The sequence below is a fragment of the Cetorhinus maximus genome, chromosome 11, assembly GCF_964194155.1.
Source record: "Cetorhinus maximus chromosome 11, sCetMax3.hap1.1, whole genome shotgun sequence".
Classification (NCBI taxonomy): Eukaryota; Metazoa; Chordata; class Chondrichthyes; order Lamniformes; family Cetorhinidae; genus Cetorhinus; species Cetorhinus maximus.
In genome coordinates, this window is record NC_135889.1 from 69,669,135 (window position 1) to 69,688,887 (window position 19,753).

The 19,753-nt window shown below is 40.7% G+C and overlaps 1 protein-coding gene across 3 annotated transcripts in view; it reads left to right on the top strand.

Annotated features, from left to right (window-relative positions):
* galnt13 (polypeptide N-acetylgalactosaminyltransferase 13) overlaps positions 1-19,753 on the top strand; it is a 550,349-nt gene that overhangs the window by 493,414 nt on the left and 37,182 nt on the right. The window lies entirely within an intron of this gene.

Consider the following 19,753-nt stretch of genomic DNA (forward strand, 5'->3'; position numbering starts at 1 on the left):
CTGAAAAACATTTATTTACTCCTTGTCTAATTTCATTACTGTAGCTATATCTCAATCTGTGCTGTTATACAATCTTTAATATTGTTATTGTGTGTAATTTTTTTCAAGCTTTTCTCTCAACATTTATCATTGTAAATTGCTATACTGTATCAACATTTCCCAGTTTTATCTCGTCAATTGTCAGAATGTAGTTGGAGATTCCAGTTTCTAAATGGCACATGTGCAGTGAGGCTCTGAGGCATCCACCTAATTTCATCACCGTTGTGAATATAAATAAGAATGATCATACCGACCATGGCAATGACAAGGGCTATTTAAATGTGTGTACATTGTATATTACTGGGCCTAAATTGCTCAGGGGCACAATCCCAGCAGCTATATTCATATCAGACCAACCCCATCATTGGTCCCGCCAGAAGATGCAGAGTTATTTGTCTCTCATGGTAGCTGTATGCGCCTAGAGGTGGCGGCCACATTAGCAACATATCTAAGCTGCCCACCTTTCTCCTGAAGCTGCAAAATGTGGCATTTGTTGGACTGGGTTCCCCCAGAAAGAAGCCCTAGCCCAGGGCCTAGAAAATTTGGTAGAGTTTTCAACCATTCTACCTGCAGGAAATACCAATAGTTTTGGGCGAAATAATTGCACCAAGTGCAGTAGCAGGGGCGAAAAACTATATTTTACCCGCCGGCCGCAATGGCAGGTTTTTGTGTCATATCGTCTGCTTCCCACCTCATTAATTATGCAGCCACAGGAAACACGCCGTCTGGCTGGTGGGCGGCCTCTGAATTGCCCGCTACACCGTTACCTCACCGCTTCCTCACTCTGGGTGCCATACATAAACTGTAGCCACCTACAAAGTTCTCAATGCTTGCAGCCCAGGTCTGCTCCAGTGAAGACATGGCCCTGAAAACCAAGAAGAGTTCAGTGACCCATCACTTGAGTGTCTTTCGGAGACCCACCATGATGTCCTCCACCCCCAATCTGGCTGCAGGAGGTCCAGCAATCTCACCACTCTGGATTGGGAGGCAGTGGCAGTGGTGGTCAGTGCCAACGCTGCACAGAAGAGGTTGGCCATCCAGTGCAGAAAGGGCATGAATGATCTCATCTGTGCTGCCAGGGTAAGGCAACCGTCTCATCACTCTAAACTCACACACTCACAAGGCCATCACAAATTCACTGGTATCTCACTCACTGTCAGCTCAAGGGACATCACCACTCACTCTCTCACACACACCCTCACATCTCCATCTGGCCACATCCCCTTTGGAGGCTGCCTCCTCAGCCCACGCCATCTTGAGGATATTTGCACAGATCAACACGTGCCCCCACAAACACTCTGAGATACCCCCCTTCCCCAGTACAACCCTCACCCTGCGGCCGCTTCCCTCGTCTGAAGCCACTTCCCCCCCTTCCCCCAAGCAAGCCCTAGCCCTGGGGCTGTTGAAAAGCCACTCCTACCTTATGAGGGTGCCTATGAGCCCCCCTAAAAGTGATGTGATGCTGCCTGTGAAGCCTGGTGCTGATGATCGTGAGTGCTGCCCAAAGCAAGGCAGGCAAACAAACCTCGAAGTCCCGAGCGTAGTGCAGCTCGCCAGGTGCACGTCGCTTATGTACAGTTGTGAAACATGTCGGCGTGCAATCACGCTGATGTGCCCGTATGATCCAGCATGGGGGGGATGATTCCAGTGAGCAGAGCTTATAATGAGATGCTAAAGTATTGAAATTAGATTCCCAACGTGTGGTGGCAGGAAACATGGCCCGCCATGGAAGAAGTCAACAGACGATCACAAACTGGTTTCACAATGCCATGAAACTGGTTTTTGGCCTTCTCGCCATATTGTCCACTCACGCAGCCAAACACGCTCGCCGCCAATGGGAGCAGAAAATTCCACCCTTTGTTTTCAACATTCCCACACTGAGCACCCAAGCCTTTCCTCATATTGTTCACCCATCTCAATAAACCAGCTATCGTTGTATTTTTGTTAGCTGAACCCAGCCATCCCCTCCTCATAATTCCACACCAAGCAAACCCCTTTCCCAATACTCTGACATCTCAGTGCTCTTACCCCAGTTCTTCAACACCTCAAGTCCTCTCTCCTACATTTGGGTCGTTCAGCATGACTTCCCCATGGTATCAAAACCCAACACCAACCCAAATCCCACCATTCCTTAGTACCTATTCCCACCAATAGCAAGCACCGCAACCAACTATCACTATGATTCCACAATGCATGTCTTCTTTTTCTCCTCCCCATTTCCTCACCCCCTCCAATTCTCCCAGATCTCTCATGTTCCCTTCCCCAATGGTCCCATATCTCACAACCCTTGCTTCCAAACTCCAAGAACATCTACTGAAATTACTAATTCACATGCCCTTACTACAACACTCCACAATTCCTATGTACAGTTCCTGATAATCGTCAATGTTTTCCTTGCTATCTTCTGCTTTATCCTGGCCTTCAATAAAATGTATGAGATTAAACTACTGATTTACAGGTTTAGCTCAAAAATTGCAATTCAGTAATCCCTCGTCCATTGAGAAACGCTTGCATTCTGCCCTTATTCTTTGAGGTTTAATCACCTGTTGTACTTAATCACCTGCCCCTACTAAGGCGACTATTGATCAAGGGCTGAATTCTCTGGGCAGAGAATATTTTTGTCTGTCGGGACCATTTAGGGGCCCATAACCCAACCTTCAGAGCAGCATACTTCCGGGGTCAAATTTCCAGAAGTGATCAATTAGCAGCCTGCCTCTACGTTCGCCATCTAGTTAGGGATGGCAGGCAGGCTGAAGAGGAGAGAGGATTAATCAGCATGCCTACAAACTTCACAGCAGCTGGGGTGTCAGGGTGCTGCTAAAGTGAAAGCCTCAAAGCGAGGGCAGAGCAAAATAGTTGTGAGATAAAACTGAGGGAGCCGGCAGCTATCTCTGCACCCCATGCACTTTCTTAGAGCAGTCTCCAGGAGCTGCTCATGAAATGGAGAGCCTCTGCACATGGTTGTCCTCAGGCTTGCCATTTGCAACATTTAATGGTCAGGTTACATCTTATTTTCAAACTGTTCCGAACTCCCAATGTGCAGTGCGTCCTTTGAATATCCAAGATTCTGGCTCAGCTTGGATCCTTGTGACACTGTCAAAATTGCATTGCACTTGGAAATATGCTGCTAACTGCCCATTTAACGTACTTAATTGTCTTCTCGCCATAGCTGGGCGGGTTGTCAACACTGCACAAAAGCTACCTACAGGAAAAGCAGTGGGAGGTGTGTAGCAATTATGGTTTTATTTAATTTATAATGTACCTTTAAGAATAATTCTTGTTAGGAAAGATCACATGATCTGTAGTAACCAATAGGAGAGTAGCGTGGGCTACCTCAGCAAACAGTGTAGGGATAGAGTTGGAGTTGAAAGCACAGAGTTGTAGTTGCTGCTGAGTATATTGTAAATAAACTTAATGTTTCCACTTAAGTATCTGCAGTTCAACTCTATTACTAACAGTACAACTCAGCCACCCTTACAACAAACTGGCAACGAGGATGGGATAAAACAGGATTGAACAGAAGAAATCAAGTTAGAAAGAAATTGGCACTGTACCTCGCCCAGTGATTGTAAGTGGCAAGCTCCGTTAGAAATTAAGAAGTTATCCTCTCTCAAGATGCCACAATTTGGGAAAATTGATCCATTCAAACCAGGAACAGATGATTGGTCTCAATACACAGAATGCCTCACGTTCTTTTTTCAAGCAAACAAGAATACGGGGGAAGAGAAGAGGTGAGCGATCCTCTTGAGTACTTGTGGGAGTAAAACCTACAGTTTGATTCAAAGTTTGGCGGCACCCAGTGCCCCAGATTTGAAGAATTTCGATAAATTGGTGGACCTCGTGAAGGGTCACTTTCAACCCAAGCCTTCAATCACGATGCAAAGATTCAAGTTTAATTCACAAAATAAAGCCCCAGGCGAGACAATTGCATACTACGTGGCAAATATGAAGCAGCTGTGAGTTCGGTATGACTCTGAATGACTTGCTCAGAGATCGTTTAGTGTATGGTGTGAAAGAGGGCACTATTCAGAAAAGATTATTGTCTGAAGTGAATCTGGATTTCAAGAAGGCGCTAGAGCCAATGCTGACCATGGAATGGCAATAAGAGATTCAGAAGCAATACAGGGTGTGCAAAATGGTGCCACCCTCCACATCGGGCAGGAAACTTCAAGTAAAAGTGGCGGAAAAAAGCAAGACTCTGCCGAGAAGTGGGCTACAGCCCCCGCTAGCCGAAGAATAAAGAAAAATAACTTAGCATTGAGATCGAAGAATAATTTTATTAAAGGTGGAAACAATCAATTTTTTAGTTATTGGCAGTTTAAAAAATTGAATGTTACTATTACCACAGAAATGGACATGTGATGAGACAGTGCAAGGAAAGATTCGAGCAGGCTTATAAACAAAAGAAGAAACCCAATGAAATCTACAACATAGAAGAGGCTGAAACAACAAATTCTGACATTTACTTGTCGTTTAGCCTGAAAGTTGAAAAACAGAACTGATATTTGTCACAGTGAAAGTAAATAGCAAGCCTGTTAAAATGGAAGTGGACACGAGAGCTTCCACTACAGTAATTGGGGAACATACCTTCAGATATTTGAATAATGGTGAACATCAATTAAGTTTAGAACAAACAGCTGCCAAGCTAAAAACATATACGGGTGAAGACATTCAAATAAACGGCATAAGCAGAGTAACTGTCCATTATGGAAGCCACTCGGCAGAGCTACCCTTGATGGTGGTAGCAGGTGAAGGGCCTATCTTCCTGGGATGAAATTGGTTAAAGGAGTTTAAGTTAGATTGGTCTGAAATTTTCCAGTTGAGAGCAAGTGAGCTACAAGAGCCACTTATAAAGTACGCCACCGTCTTCAAAGACGAACTGGGGAAAATCCAGAGCCTGCAGGCCAAGATTAATGTGAATCTGGAAGCAACCCCTCATTTCATGAAAGTGAGACAGGTGCCATACATTCTGTGAGAAAAAGTCGGCACTGTGCTGAACATGCTAGAGAAACTGGGCATTATACAACCTGTTCAGTTCTCAGAATGGGCAGCATCCATAGTCCCCGTCCTTAAACCCGACCAAAGCATCCAAATTTCTGGGGACTACAAACTGACAGTTAACAAAGTAGCTAAGTTAGACAGGCACCCCATTCCAAAAATCAAAGTCCTGTATGCCAAGCTGGGAGGAGGGACATCGTACACAAAGCTTGACTTGAATCATGCTTATCAACAACTAGAGTTGGATAATGCCTCCCGGGAATTTGTCACAATTAATACCCACAAAGGGTTGTAACAATATACACGATTGCCTTTTGGTGTTTCCTCTGCTTGTGCCATCTTTCAAAGAACAATGGAAAGCGTACTGCAGGGACTGCCCCAGGTTGTAATCTATTTAGACGATGTATTGGTGACAGGATTCACTGAAAAAGAGCACTTGGAAAATTTGGAAGAAGTCTTAAAATGTTTCTTGCAAGCTGGAGTGCATTGAAAAAAAGAAGAGTGCACATTCCAAGGCAGGGAGGTAATCTGTTTGTTTCATCGGGTTGATTCACAGAGCCTCCACTCAGTTGAGGAGAAAGTGAGAGCCATAAGAGAGGCACCTGCACCAAAGAATGCCTCAGAGCTCAAATCATTCCTAGGAATGATCAACTATCATGAGCGGTTCTTACCCAATTTGTCTACAGTGCTGGCCCCCGTGCATTCTCTACTCAAAAAGAACCAATGTTGGTCTTGGGAGGCACCTCAGAAAGAAGCTTTCATAAAGGTGAAACAATTGTTACACTCGTCCAACCTATTAGTCATTATGACCAGGCGAAATAATTAGTGCTGACATATGATGCTTTGCCCGATGGAGTGGGAGCAGTGCTCTCTAACCGGATGGACGACAGCATAGAACGGCCAATAGGATACATATTAAGGATGCTCACCACAGTGGAAAAGGGATACTCACAGATAGAAAAAGAAGCCCTGTCCATCATCTTTGGTTTCAAGAAATTTCACCGGTACCTACACGGCTGTCATTTTATAATCGTTTCACATCACGAACCACTGCTAGGATTGCTTAGTTAGGAAAAGGGTATAATACCCATAGCCTCAGCATGAATACAACGATAGGCTTTAATTCTGGCAACATACGAATACACTTTCATACATAGGTCTGGCAATCAAATCGCAAATGCTGATGCCCGTAGTCATTTGCCTTTAGAAGAAAATGATGAGCACATCCCAGTTCCACAGGAAATTGTTTTGCTGTTAAATTTCGTAGATTCCTGGCGGTGTGTACCTGACAGATCAGAGACTGGACAAGTCAGGACCCAGTCCAATCTAAATTAGTTTTTAAATGGCCTCAATTGGCTGTTGACAGGTTGGCGGGCGCACAGCTGATTCGGCTGCGCCCCCGCTGACCTGAAAATTGAAGTGATGCGGGGTGATGTCGGGAGTTCCTCCCAACGTCATCCCGCGTCATTTTACATGTCGGCGAGCAGGCCCCGCTCCCTGCTTGCCGAACTCAATAGCCTGCCCAATATGTATAGCCAAGTTCAAGGGTGAGGAATGTAGTAATTATGGTTTTATTTATTTATTTAAATGTACCCTTAAGAACTAAACTTGTTAGGAAAGATCACATGATCTGTAGTAACCAATAGGAGAGTAGCACAGGCTATCTCAGCAGACAGTGTAGAGATAGAGTTGGAGTTGAAAGCACACGTGTAGTTGCTGCTGAGCATATTGTAAATAAACTTTATGTTTCCACTTAAGAAGTGCCTGCAGTTCAACTCTATTACTAACAGTACAGCTTGGCCACCCTTATATCAAGGCAGAAGCAGCACAATACATTTTCTTTGACTTTGTTCACTCTCTGCCTCCAAACTGACCTCCAACATTCTGGTAAAATGTTCTCCTCCTCTTTATCTCTCCCTCATCCCTCCCTCTCCCTTTCCCATTCTTCTGAACTATATCTAACATAATCAAATTTAACATTTTAAACAATATTTATTCATTTTTAACTTCCTGTATTGCAACTTCCTAATATTTTGATATTTTAATTTTGAAATATAATATTTTTAACCTTCTTCTCAAACACTATACTCTTCAATTTCAGTCTGGAAAGGGGAAAGAAAATCATCTGGACAACAGAGAGGTATTGAATCGGGAGAGAGCAGGATGACAAAGGGAAAGATAATGAGAAAAGGGTGAAGGAAATTAAGGGATAAGGAGATAAGTTTGGGGTCAAAGAGATTGGTAACATTGCAGAATTCAGATGCATGAGAAAAACACTGGAGTTAGGACACGAAAGAGACAGAAGTGGAGAGAGGCCATGAAAACACAATAAGGTTGATACAAAGATCAGATGAGGACAGGACTTACTGTGAGCTGTGTCACAAAAAATCCACAGTATTTACAAGTCTGCATCTAATCAGTAAAGATTTCACACCTTAATGTTTTTCACCCCAATCATCTTAATACATCAAACTCATACCCTAACTCTCCCAAAAGTACCTGCGCTCCCCATTGCAAAACCTTACTTAACGCCAGCCTATTCAAAATCTCCTCACCCAATGCTAGAGCAAATCCTCTTATCATGAGCCACAACACAGGAAATATGTCTATGCAACAATTAAATGCTATAACATACCGTGACAAAAAGCTTACTGATCCATCTATTTTCAAACTACCTGTTTGATTCTATTTAATTTTTTAAGATTGTTTGGTTTCTGTATCACCTACTGGTGCTGTAACAGAAGTTATGTACAACCATAATGAGGAATGAATCAACCACAAATAGAAAAGGAAAAATATTCTATTCTGCCACCAGATGGAGGCAGTTATACATGTATATCCATTTTGACCTTTGAGTTGCTCTCCAATAAGATATTGGTGAGCAAAAATTAATTTCACAGTTCCAATTTGAAATTGTATTTAGCTAATTATTTTATTTTAATTGAATCATTGGAAAAAAACATAATCTCCAAATTTCAGGCTAATGACTGTGCAACAGGTAAGTTCTTTTCATGCACAATATTTTCAGTAAAAAATAGCAAAAAGCATTATATCGATATTGTAAATGCACCACTGTGATGCAGCATTCCATTATATACCAACAAGTAAAAATGTATTAAAAACAGAAAATGCTGGAAATACCTAGTAGGTCAGGCAGCATCTGTGGAGAGAGAAGCAAGAGTTAATGCTTCAGATCGCTGACTTTTCACCAGAACTGAGAAAAGTTAGAAATGTCATAGGTTTTGAGCAAGGGGTGGGCGGGACAAAGACAAAAGGAAGGTCTGTGATAGGGGGAAAAACAGGAGGAATTGAATGACAGAAGAATTAGTCTTCCAGGGCCAAAGGGATGTGGAAAGAAAAGAAACAAAAGATGTGCCTGGAGAAGAGTACAGCTGTCTGAAAACAGAAATAAGATAAAAACCAAAACAAGCAAAGAAAAGGAAACAAAATAAAGCAGAGATTATGGTCTGAAATTGTTGAACTCAGTGGTGAGTCAGGAAGACAGCAAAGTGCCTAATTGAAAGATTCCTCAAGCTTACATTACACTTCACTGGAACAGTGAAGTAGGCCAAGGACAGAGTTGTCGGTGTGAGAGCAAGGTGGAGAATTAAAATGGCAGGGCACTGGAAGCTCAGGATCCTGCTTGCGGACTTAACGGAGGTGTTCCACAAAACAGTCGCCCATTCTGCATTTGGTCTCCCCAGTACAGTGCAGACCACATTGTGAGTACAGTAAACTGAATTGAAAGAAGCACATGTAAATTGCTGTTTCACCTGGAAGGGATGTTTGGGGCATTGGACAGTGAAGAAAGAGGAGGTACAAAGTCCTGTTGCATAGAATTTAGTGCTTTTGTTTCTACAAGTTAAATTGGTATGAATTAAACATTTGTAATTGCTGCCAATTCTCCTGTACCCCAACTTCTCCACACCTCCACCACCACCTCTGTCCCACCCCCCTATTGAAATGCCTTCTTTTCAGCATCCATTTCCAGCATGGCTTGCTTCCTTCCTTTGATGAATCCAAAACAATTCATCCAAATAAATATTGAAAATGTTCTCAGCTACTAGAAACAAGCTCTAAATCTGTTGCAGGACTGAGGTTGCTATGGAAACTGAAAATTCTCTGGTTAAGGACGTCTATTCCTGGTATTTTATTGTTTGTCTTCTGACTTAATAAGGTGGATTCTTGAATGAGAACTGTGACAACCTATAGTCAATATTTATACATAAGGAATTTTATTTCAAATGTGTTGTGCTTAAACTGATGGTTCATGTAATTTTCATTCTTAAATATCTTTGTTATCTAGAGTATTCATTCATTCATTCATTCATGTGTGCCCTGCCCAAAGGCAGGTCCTTGCCTTATTATCTGCTGACACTTCATCCTGAGCTGTTTCCCTGACAGTTTTTGGCAGTGGTGGTTTACCATTGCCCTCCACTCTCAGGGGCAGTGCAAGGAGGCAGATCTATGTCAGCTGGAATAGGAATCAAACCCACAATGTTGGCATTATTCTGTACCACATGCCAGCCATCTAGCAAACTGAGCTCACTAGTCCCCTTTCTAGAAGTATAACCTTGGTTATTTCTACTACTTGAATTGTAACTTTTTTTTTACTAGCATAAAGGGTAGATCAACATATTTGGTGCTTTGAATTAAAAAATGAAAATCACTAGAGTCTTTCATTTGGAGTAGGTATCAAATGTAAAACAGTCCCTTTTGGAAAGAAGAGGATTATCAAATGGTGAGTCATTGTAGAAAACCTAGCAACCAGAAATAATGCAGCATTTAGAGTGGAGGTGATAGCGTGGTGGTATTGTCGGTGGGCTAGTAATCCAGAAACCCAGCGTAATGCTCTGGGGACCTGGGTTTGAATCTGGGTGGAATTTGAATTTAATAAAAATCTGGAATTAAAACCATTGTTGTAAAAACCCATTTGGTTCACTGATGTCCTTTAGGGATGGAAACCTGCTGTTCTTACCTGGTCTGGCCTACATGTGACTCCAGACCCACAGCAATGTGGTTGACTCTTAAATGCCTTCTGAACAAGGGCAATTAGGGACGGGCAATAAATGCTGGCCTAGCCAGTGATTCCCACATCCCATGAATGAATAAAAAAATTGCAAAGGCTTCTTCATTATTCTTTATTTAGTTTTCCTCTCATCTGGAAGAACAAAGGTGATAAAATATAAAATAATTACTCTTTAACACCACAGTTTAGAAGATCTACACTACCGGACTATAAGACTTTATGCAACAGACATTTTGTGTTGACTTGGGCCTTCCCCCCACTCCCAAACCGCACCCACCCAAGGTATGTTGTCTTCACCAATGCACAAGTGCAAATTTGGTTTAGAATAACTGTTGGGACAAAATGGTTTAATATTTCAAATGCCCACTGTTGACATTTGCTCTCAAATCATTGTAAATATTTTAAAAAATAATTTCTCAGACAGTAAATAGTGAAACTAATTGCTGAAAATACTTATCCAAGAATTACAGATAAAAATGTAATTCACAGGAAAAATATTTCCATTCACTGTTTCTGAGAATAACAGTCAACAGTAGTTTGGTTTTCAAAAGACCATTACACTATAAGGTGGAGGCTACATCTGCCAAATAGGCACTGTGCCTCCAGCAGTGACTTCAGCTGCAGTGTTGTGACAGTAACAATCTCAAAATTATTACTGATAGTCATCTAGCTGCTTTATAAATTTAGCTCAAAACTATTAACATTTTATTAAATCATACAAATATACAGAAAAGCACTCTGGAATTAAATATCTTAACTCGCAACACATGGTCAATGTAGCTACTTCAATCTGTCATTTCCATTTGGGTAATCCATCAATCACTGTCATTTATCCTTTGAGTAACATGCTTATATTCGCAATCTTTTGTTTTTGAAGTGTGCAACTTGAAGACATTTGAATATATATTTGAGCTAGGCTAATTTTTACTTTTTTAATTGCTTCAAATTATCACTTGCATCTGTGACAGTGAAATTGTGCTTATATTCTCTATTTAAATCTGCAGAAGGGAATGTTTAGTTTAGAGACCTCTTATTTCAGCAACCAACCCTGAAGTGAATGTTGACTACAAAGCATTAAGGGAAGCATATGGCTAAATTAGATTAAGGGCAGCACCTTGATTAACACATTGATTGCATGACTAGGTAAGAGTGAGTCCCTAGAAAGAGTTTGGGTTATTGTGAAATTATTTGCTCTTATTTTGAAATGCTAAACATATGACAAACTAATTCTTTCTGGTAAGTATAATTTAATTAGTATGTTATGTGTACTAAGCTCTGGTCTTCTTAGGATTTGTAAATAGGACAATCTCTGACCAGGAGAATGATAACATTTGAAATGATTCAGTTTTTATGCTTCTTCACTAATAGAATACAGGCACATGGGAATATGATTTTGAGGTAGGTTTATTGTGAAATCACCTCTATTACGTGAATATTTGTTTAAATGTTCCATGGTACTTTTAACTCTAAACAATACTGCAGTACTAGTGCACACACACCACCATTTTATATGCTTTCAAATATTCTAATAATGACTTCATTGAAGCACATTTCTAGTAAGCTTTTGTGTGATTTTTTTCATACAATCATGAATATCACTAGTATCCAGCATAATCTGGCAAATGTATTATTTCTAAGTATAGTTCATGTCAATCATAGAGAACTATAACTGTCATAAACTTTGATTAAAATTCCGATAGTCTAATTTCCTATCTTAACACTGCCAGAACAGAAAAAAAAATTGAAAGATACATTTAGGTCCATATATTAAAATATATTTAATCTGAGTATATCATATTAACCACAAGAGCATGAAATCTTCAAATGACTGGCAAACATGTTTCTTTGAATAATATAATATGTTTTTATTGTGGATTAATCTTTTCATTTTTACTCAACTCGTAACAATACCGTGGCCTGTTTCATAGTGTGCGCTTGCACTTAGCTAAAACAATTAGATTAGTTTAGTAGTATATTTACATGACTTTTTGCCAAAGCTATCTTAGATTTTTGTCATTTCCCCATTATCTGTGAGTACTGTATGTCTATTGCAATAATTGTTCTTGTAGGTAATCCTCCCTCTATTTTTACACATTCAATATCTAGTGTAGCAATTGCCATTTTTCCTGCAATGTATCATTTTATGCAAGTTTTCTTGCAACAGAAATGAGATATCCAGATGATAGACAAAATTTCAACATTTTCTTCCACATTATTTAGATTTTTAAACAATTAAACTATTTATGTGAATGTTTGTAATGCAGAATGTGATTTTTGAACATTCTATATCACTCAATACATTCACTCATTTATTTTCAATTATTTTGAGTCCTGCTGTTTAAAAACTGTGCCTATGAAGTTACTAATTTTACTATTTGTTTACATTTGCAAGTTATGAACCACTATCATCATCATTGTAAGATTTATAATGACAAGGATTCCTCTTGTTGCTTTGCATTTAATAGATCAGTACTAAAAAGCTATGAAGTAATACCTTTAGAACAAGTCAATTTTTTGATAAATACTGAATTATGGAAAGTTGCATAGCATATCTATAATGCAGTAGTGCATAGTAACCAGAGGAATTCTAATGCTATGACATGATAAGTACTAAAAAACATCAGAAATAAAAAATAAAATGCTGGCACGCACAGCAGGCCAAATAGCATCAATAGAGGTAGAAAGTGAGTTAATGGGTCCAATATTTACGAGGAGGCAGGATGGATGCAGGTGAGTCTGAAAATGACTGAAGAATCTTGCAGGGCCTCATTGACATTTGGTAACATCCAGGACCATTCCCAAAAGGGCAGTCTGGGACCCAAGGGAGCGATCCTCGGCAAATGGGAAGGGGTCAGAGGCCTGAGACCAGGAGATTGACGATCAAGTCTGGGGGCGGGTGGAGGCTGTTGATCGGTGTTGTGTCAGGCTGAAGGCTTCCGTGAGGGGCCTGCAGAACACTTCTACTCCTTCTGGCCCACTAGGAATGTTGAAACAGCCACTTTGGGACTGATAGTTCCTGCTCTCATTTAAGTGCTGGATTAACTGATCTTCGGGAAACCCAGGAAGCTGCAGTAAATTTCAAACTGGGCTCCCAATTATGTTATAAGAGTGCAATTTAAGCGTGCTGATGAGGTGTTTTGCTGCTCCATGGTGGAACACTCAAATGCTCTGATATCAGGCAATATAAAAGTGGCAGCCAGCAAGTGTGGAGAAGGTTAAAGCCACATTCCACACAATTAACTTTTTAAACCCTTCATGCTCATGGTAGGGTGTTTTATATCAATGCCAATGTTTCAGGTTGATGAACTATCAGACCTGATACAAGTCTGCTCATTGTGTAACAACTTTTTGATAGTATTTATCTGGTAGTTCGAACTCTTCAGCAAGATGATGGTAGCCTCTAGTTCCCAAACCATCTGCCTCTTGAGTTCACCCGCCACAGTTTAGAGTTTTTTTATCAGGATAGCTTCAGATTATTTTCAATATGTTATGTATTGGTGGTTGGTTTATAAAGCAACCTTTCTCAGCAGAATAAGACGGACATTTGAAGTTGAGATGGGGTGAAGAGATTTTTTTATGTTTTTGTGAATTAGTAAATATACTTTCTCATTAGGAATGTTAGTGACTTCTGTTATTTTCCATTAGATTTACCATCATTTTAGTTGGATTAATTGATTCTTAATTTCATACTCTGTCTATTATGAATAGCCAGAGAGACATGTGTGATTCAATCAATCATTGGGACATATGGTCTATGCATCTGCTCAAAACATTGTTCACTGTGTATCGTGCAAACTCGCAAATGGGCCAAAAGGCTGCCACATTTGGACCTGAAAAGTGCCTGGTCTACCTGAAATTACCCTGGAAAGGCAAAGTATCTCAAAGCTTTAAACAACAGGTTAAGCAAGCCATTTCACGCTGTTACTATGTAGTGGCAACACAAGTGGTATTTTCCACTATCAGGATGCTGCTGTCAGTCCAAAAAGATATTCTACCTAACTCACAATTGAGCAACATTGTGTATGGATTTCAGTGCTGGTGTAATGCCAGGTTCTTAGGCTGTACATCGCAATGATTGACTGATCAAATCAAACAACATGTTCCTCTGGCTGTTCATAATATGCAGAGCACAGACCATATTCAACCAGCCCACACTTGCAAAACCCAAAACAAAATCTCTGCTGTTAGATGTGCTTCCGTGATTGGGCAGCACTTGCTGAACAATCCAGAGTGTGCTAATAGGTATACTAACAGCCAATTTAAAATAATTAGATGAGTTTGTAACATAGCTCATTTACGCCTGATAGAAGCAACGTACATTGACACTCAGGGACCTGTTCTCTGCAAACAAATGGAATATGTTCAAGCCTTGTACCTTTTTTGAATTACCCAAAAGCATGGGGAGCCTATAGTTCCTTGCTGTTTTTTTCCATGACAATGCCTCAGCTAACCTGAGTCAACTTGCCAACCAATCAGCACCCTGGTTCTCCTGTGGTATATAGATTGTTATAATCATTTGAAATTTGGCATTCTTACATTTGTCCTGATGAATGCATGACAAAAAGCTTTGGAAATTCCATGGGAGTTAAACTAGGATTTTCCCTCCTGCCTTCAAAGGGCAGTGCCTCTGTATGCCCTTTAAGAGGCAAATAACAGGCAGAGTCTAAGATGGGGATACCCTCAGCTAAAGCACTTGCTCCCACTCCTCAGCTGCAACCTGGCATTTGTATGTCCACCTGTACTCTGAGTGATTAGAGGTGAACTGGTGTTCGCAAGGACACATGCACCCCACCAGGCAAACCTGTTTGCACCTACCCTTGAAGTTTGTTTTTAAATTAACCAGATCAACCCCTTTTTATGGGGGCGAGTAAAAGCAAAGCCAGGGGAGAGGATCTACACAACCAAGACCCCATCCTTTCATCTTCATCACTGCCCACTCTAACCATGGGCAATAAGGTGCCAGAGAAGCATCCAAAAGCACTCTTGTAGCCATCTAGCCCATGAAACTTAGTTGCCATCCTTTGACCAGCAAAATCCAGCAGGGCTAGTGCTGGAGAAAGCAGCAATTTCAGAATATCCTTTGGGATTGTTACCTGGGTAATTTGGGGGAATTTTTTTTAATATGTGTTACAGTATAACTAAGAGGAATGGATTATAGTAGTATTAGATTAGCTGTCTATACCTAGATTAAATTTAAAATCATGTCTATTAATTTCTCGTTTTAAATAGTTTAGTGCTTTGTCTTTTGGATTATATTTCTACATGTTCTAGCTCTTCATTTCTTTTCTGTCACACAGAAGCACATATTTGTTCATATAGATAGCCAATTATGCCTATCAACTAGGAAACTGGACAATGAGAATTATGTTCCTGCTTTGGAGAGCTGCACTGACAGCCCTTTGCATATATGGATCCTAAGGAACTACACACGTCAAGAAGTTTTCAGGAATATTTTTTACAGCCCAACTGATTATTTTCTTTAACATAAGCTAAATGGTAGAGGTCAGTAATTTCATCATGCTTTGTAAAATTCTGTTGTGGTAGCTATTTAGTATTTACGGTTACAGTACTGGTTACAATTGAGACATATGTAATTTTACCATAATATTTTGGCTTATGTCTGGAGACTTAATGTCAGGAACTGTTGGTTGGCAGAAAATAAATCGCTCAGTGACCTGGCTGCATAATTCAAAAGTTAACATTGTCAATATGAAGTGTTTGCTTTCCAAAATCTTATATGACAACAGTGGATACACTTCGGAACTATTTTATTGGCTGTAAAGTGCTTTGGGAATAATATGGTTGTGAAAGATGCCTTTCTTTTATAATCCACCATTTCCCAACATTCATTTATTTATCAAGTTTTCACTATATTAAGGGACTGGTAGTTTTTTTTTTAGCAAATAACAGAACATCTGTTCTTTTTCCAGAATTGACAAGAAAATGTTATGCTCAAATTTTGAAATCACATTTTAAAGGCAGTGTTTCTGCAACTCTGTCAGTGGGTCATTAATTATGGAGAATAAAGGACATGTTTTTGTTACAAGAGGAATTTCAGTCCCGATGTATATACTTGCTGTGGAATGATGCATGCTGTGAGCAGTGGATACGTCCTTATTGTATGTTTGACCCTACAATGCTACAGTATCACCAAAATAATATTTCTGGTCACTTGTGGGAAACATTAACAATTAAGCAGTCTGAAGCTTACCATACATGTATTTCATAAAAAGAACTCATTCTAATATCTAAAGCGTCGGCAGTGTTTCGGTGGTTAGCACTCTCACCTCTGCGTTAGAAGGTTCTGGGTTCAAGAACCACTCCAGGACTTGAGCACAAAAATCAAAGCTGACACTCCAGTGCAGTACAGAGGGAGTGCTACACTATAAGTGGGGCTGTATTTATGATGAAACATTAAACTGATTCCTCTCCTGCCCTCTCAATGGATATAAAAGATCCCACAGCACTATTTTGAAAATAAAGCAGAGGAGATATCCTGGTGCCCTGGCTAATATTTACCTCTCAGCCTACATCACAGAAACAGATTATCTGGTCCTTATCACATTGCTGTTTGTGGAAGTTTGCTGAGTGTATTTTGGCTGCCGCGCTTCCTACATTACAAAAGCGACTACACTTTTTTTTATCTGTAAAGTGGTTTGAGATCAGTGGTTTTGAAAAGCAGTATAAAAATGCAAGTCTTTGTTTTTCTTTCTCAATAGCACAATACATTCGGGCTTTATCATGGAATATCAAAAACCATAATATAATCCAAAATTTAGAATGAGCATGTTATCTTACAGTGAAAATAGTTCAATTTATCATCAGGCACAACTGTAAACAATACTTCAGGGATGTTGAAGAAATGCAGTGAAATACAGCTATGTAAACTAATGATTGAATAGTTACATTGGTGAGAACATATTTAATCTGCAGTTCATTTTTCCTTTGCAGCTGTAGACCGTACATCCCATATTAATGAACTGCACACTGTATGGAATCACAAGCTCACTGAGTTTGTTCCAAATCTTACTGAATGCCTAAGACATATAGGCCCCCCAAATTCTAGGATCCTTGAAAATTCAATGGGGAGGAACTTCCATTCACCAGTTAATCTCAACATTAACTCCATCTAAAATCCTGGAGTCTGTTAGTTTGAATGTTGCTGAGTGGTTCAAGGACCTGAGTCCTGCCAACAATTGGTTACTTGCACCAGGTGAGCCATATGAACTATTGCGGAGTGGGGAGAAGTTCCCAAAACCACTGCTACCTGCAGTAGTTGACAGGGACCAGTGGCATGCAAACTAAAATAAATTGGCATCTGAACCAATTGCAAGGCTGAAGTCTACAAACTTTTCCCAGCTTGATGTGGAGATACTGTTAACTAAAATATATCGAAGGAGGGATACTTAATGAGGCTGGCAGGAAAACAGTCTACTCAATTGTACATATAGTATGGAAGGAGGCAGCAGTGACTGTTGGTATTATCATTATGATCCCTTGGATAATCTTGTAATATAAGTATTAATTTAACGACCTGACAAAGGTAGTTTAAGTAAGTGATGGGTCAGCCAAATGCCATGAATGCATTGTCAAACTCTTTGTGCCATGCTATTAGTTCTTGCCCTCAATGGTCAGTTGTTGTCCTTCAGGTTTGCAAAGTGCACCATTGAACAGTGGTCCTGTTCAGTACCAGTATATAGATCTTCCTGTACAATTTTCCGTGTATACAATGGAAGAACAAATGGATTTCCTGTAAGCAGACTCATAAAACTAGTTACAAAACATGCAGTTTCATTTATTTTTTAATTTTAATAAGATTATAATTAATTTTGTTCACATATTGTGGGCATCACTGGCTAGGCCAGCATTTATTTCCCACCCATAATTTCCCTTGAGAAGGTAGTAGTGAGCCGCATTTTTGAACCACTGTAGCCCATGTATTGTAGGTACACCCACAGTGCTGTTAGGAAGGGAGTTCCCGGATTTTGACCCTATATAGTCACATAGAATAATGTCCCAAGGCACTTCACGCAATCTCAGGAAAATACTTGCCAAATTAAAGGAGAGATTAGAAAGCATAACCAAAAACTTAATCAAAGAGGTGACTTTTGTGGAGCATTTCAAAACAGGGGAGGGAGGTGGAAAGTTGAAAGGCTTCAATGAATGAATTCCAGACAGTGTGATATAGGTGATGAAGGGAAAAGTAAATGTATAAAGGTCTGCTATCAAAGGAATTAGAAGTATGTAGTTGGTGAGATTGCAAAGATGACAGAAGGACAAGACCAGCGAGGCTTACGGGATGTCAGTGTTACATTGGGTCAGATCTTCTGCCAATCAGTGGACAATGAATGAGGACCCAGTATTATTGTGATGACAGACAAACACATGATGTTGCTGTCCTTTAGGCGATCAGCACATGCCCATCCCCTTAGATGTCTTCATATCAATAAGCTCAACAGAGCACCAGAGATGAAGCTTGTCAAGGATACATCTTGTGATTTAGTAGGGTAGCCCAGCTATCCACCTCTCAGTTTCCTAGCCCTAAGGTGATGCTTGGAAAAAGCACCAGAATAAGCCAGAAGATAAGATGAATGGGGATAAGGAAGAGACCTGGGGCTAATAAAGAGTACCCTGTGTTTTGTAATTACTGGGCATAAATGGCTTGTCTTATTTTTTTAATATGGTGGTTGAATGTAAGTTCTGTTTTTGGCAGCATGGAACCAGTTTCCTTGAGGCTTTATGCAGGATTAACATGAGCAATTGAAGGTTGTATAATAAGGAGCTGAGTTGGTGACAAAAGTTTGATCAGTGCAACCGATCAGGAGATGAAGGTGTTTCAATTAATACAGAGGTATCCAGGGTTAGTTTCATACATAATTCTTTTTTGGCATTGCTATTTTCACTGCTGCATCCTTTCCCACCTTTTCCTCCTTAGGGCGGAATCATCCGGTCCTTTGGCGGCAGGCGTCATGGTGGGCGGGAGCAGACAATATGACTAGAAGGCCAAAAATTGGTTGTGAAACTAGTTTGTGATTGTCTGCTCCGCCCGTCAATGGGTGAGACCGCATTTCCCGTCATCCAATGTTGGGAACACAATTTCGATGCATTTGCATCTCATTATTGTGTCCTCATGTCGGAATCACCCCCACCCCCCCCCCCCCCCCCCACCACCACCGATGTCAAATTTACCACCTACTTCAGAACAGAGTGCTTCACAACTGTGTTTAAAAGACATGCATCTGGTGAGCTGAACGTCGAGGAGAACACAGAAGTGAGTGTACACAACCTTTTGCCGTGGTCAAAGCATCACCCGTAGGAAATCTAAGGATGAGGCGTGGTACATTCAGTGGGGGGTGGGGGGGGGTGCATAAGCAAGCCACTTTTTCCCGGCTGGTTTTCAGTGTGGTGCCGGGGCAAGGTCTTCAGTGCAGGTGAGGCCCGGAGGGGTGTTGGTGGGGTGGGGGGGGGTCAGTGTGGGCAAGGAGGCTAGGTTGAAGGAAGTGCACAAACGCATGCAGGGGTACTGGGTGTGGAGAAGGGGGGTAGTGAGGGAAGGAGCCACACACTTGGAAAAGCTTGTCGAAAGTGAGCATTCTTCCTCAGCTGAGACCGTTCAGCAGCAGCTCCATTGACTTGCTTGGAGTTGGGCCTCTGAGGCTTTCTGCCCACTTAAGCAACGAAAAAGCA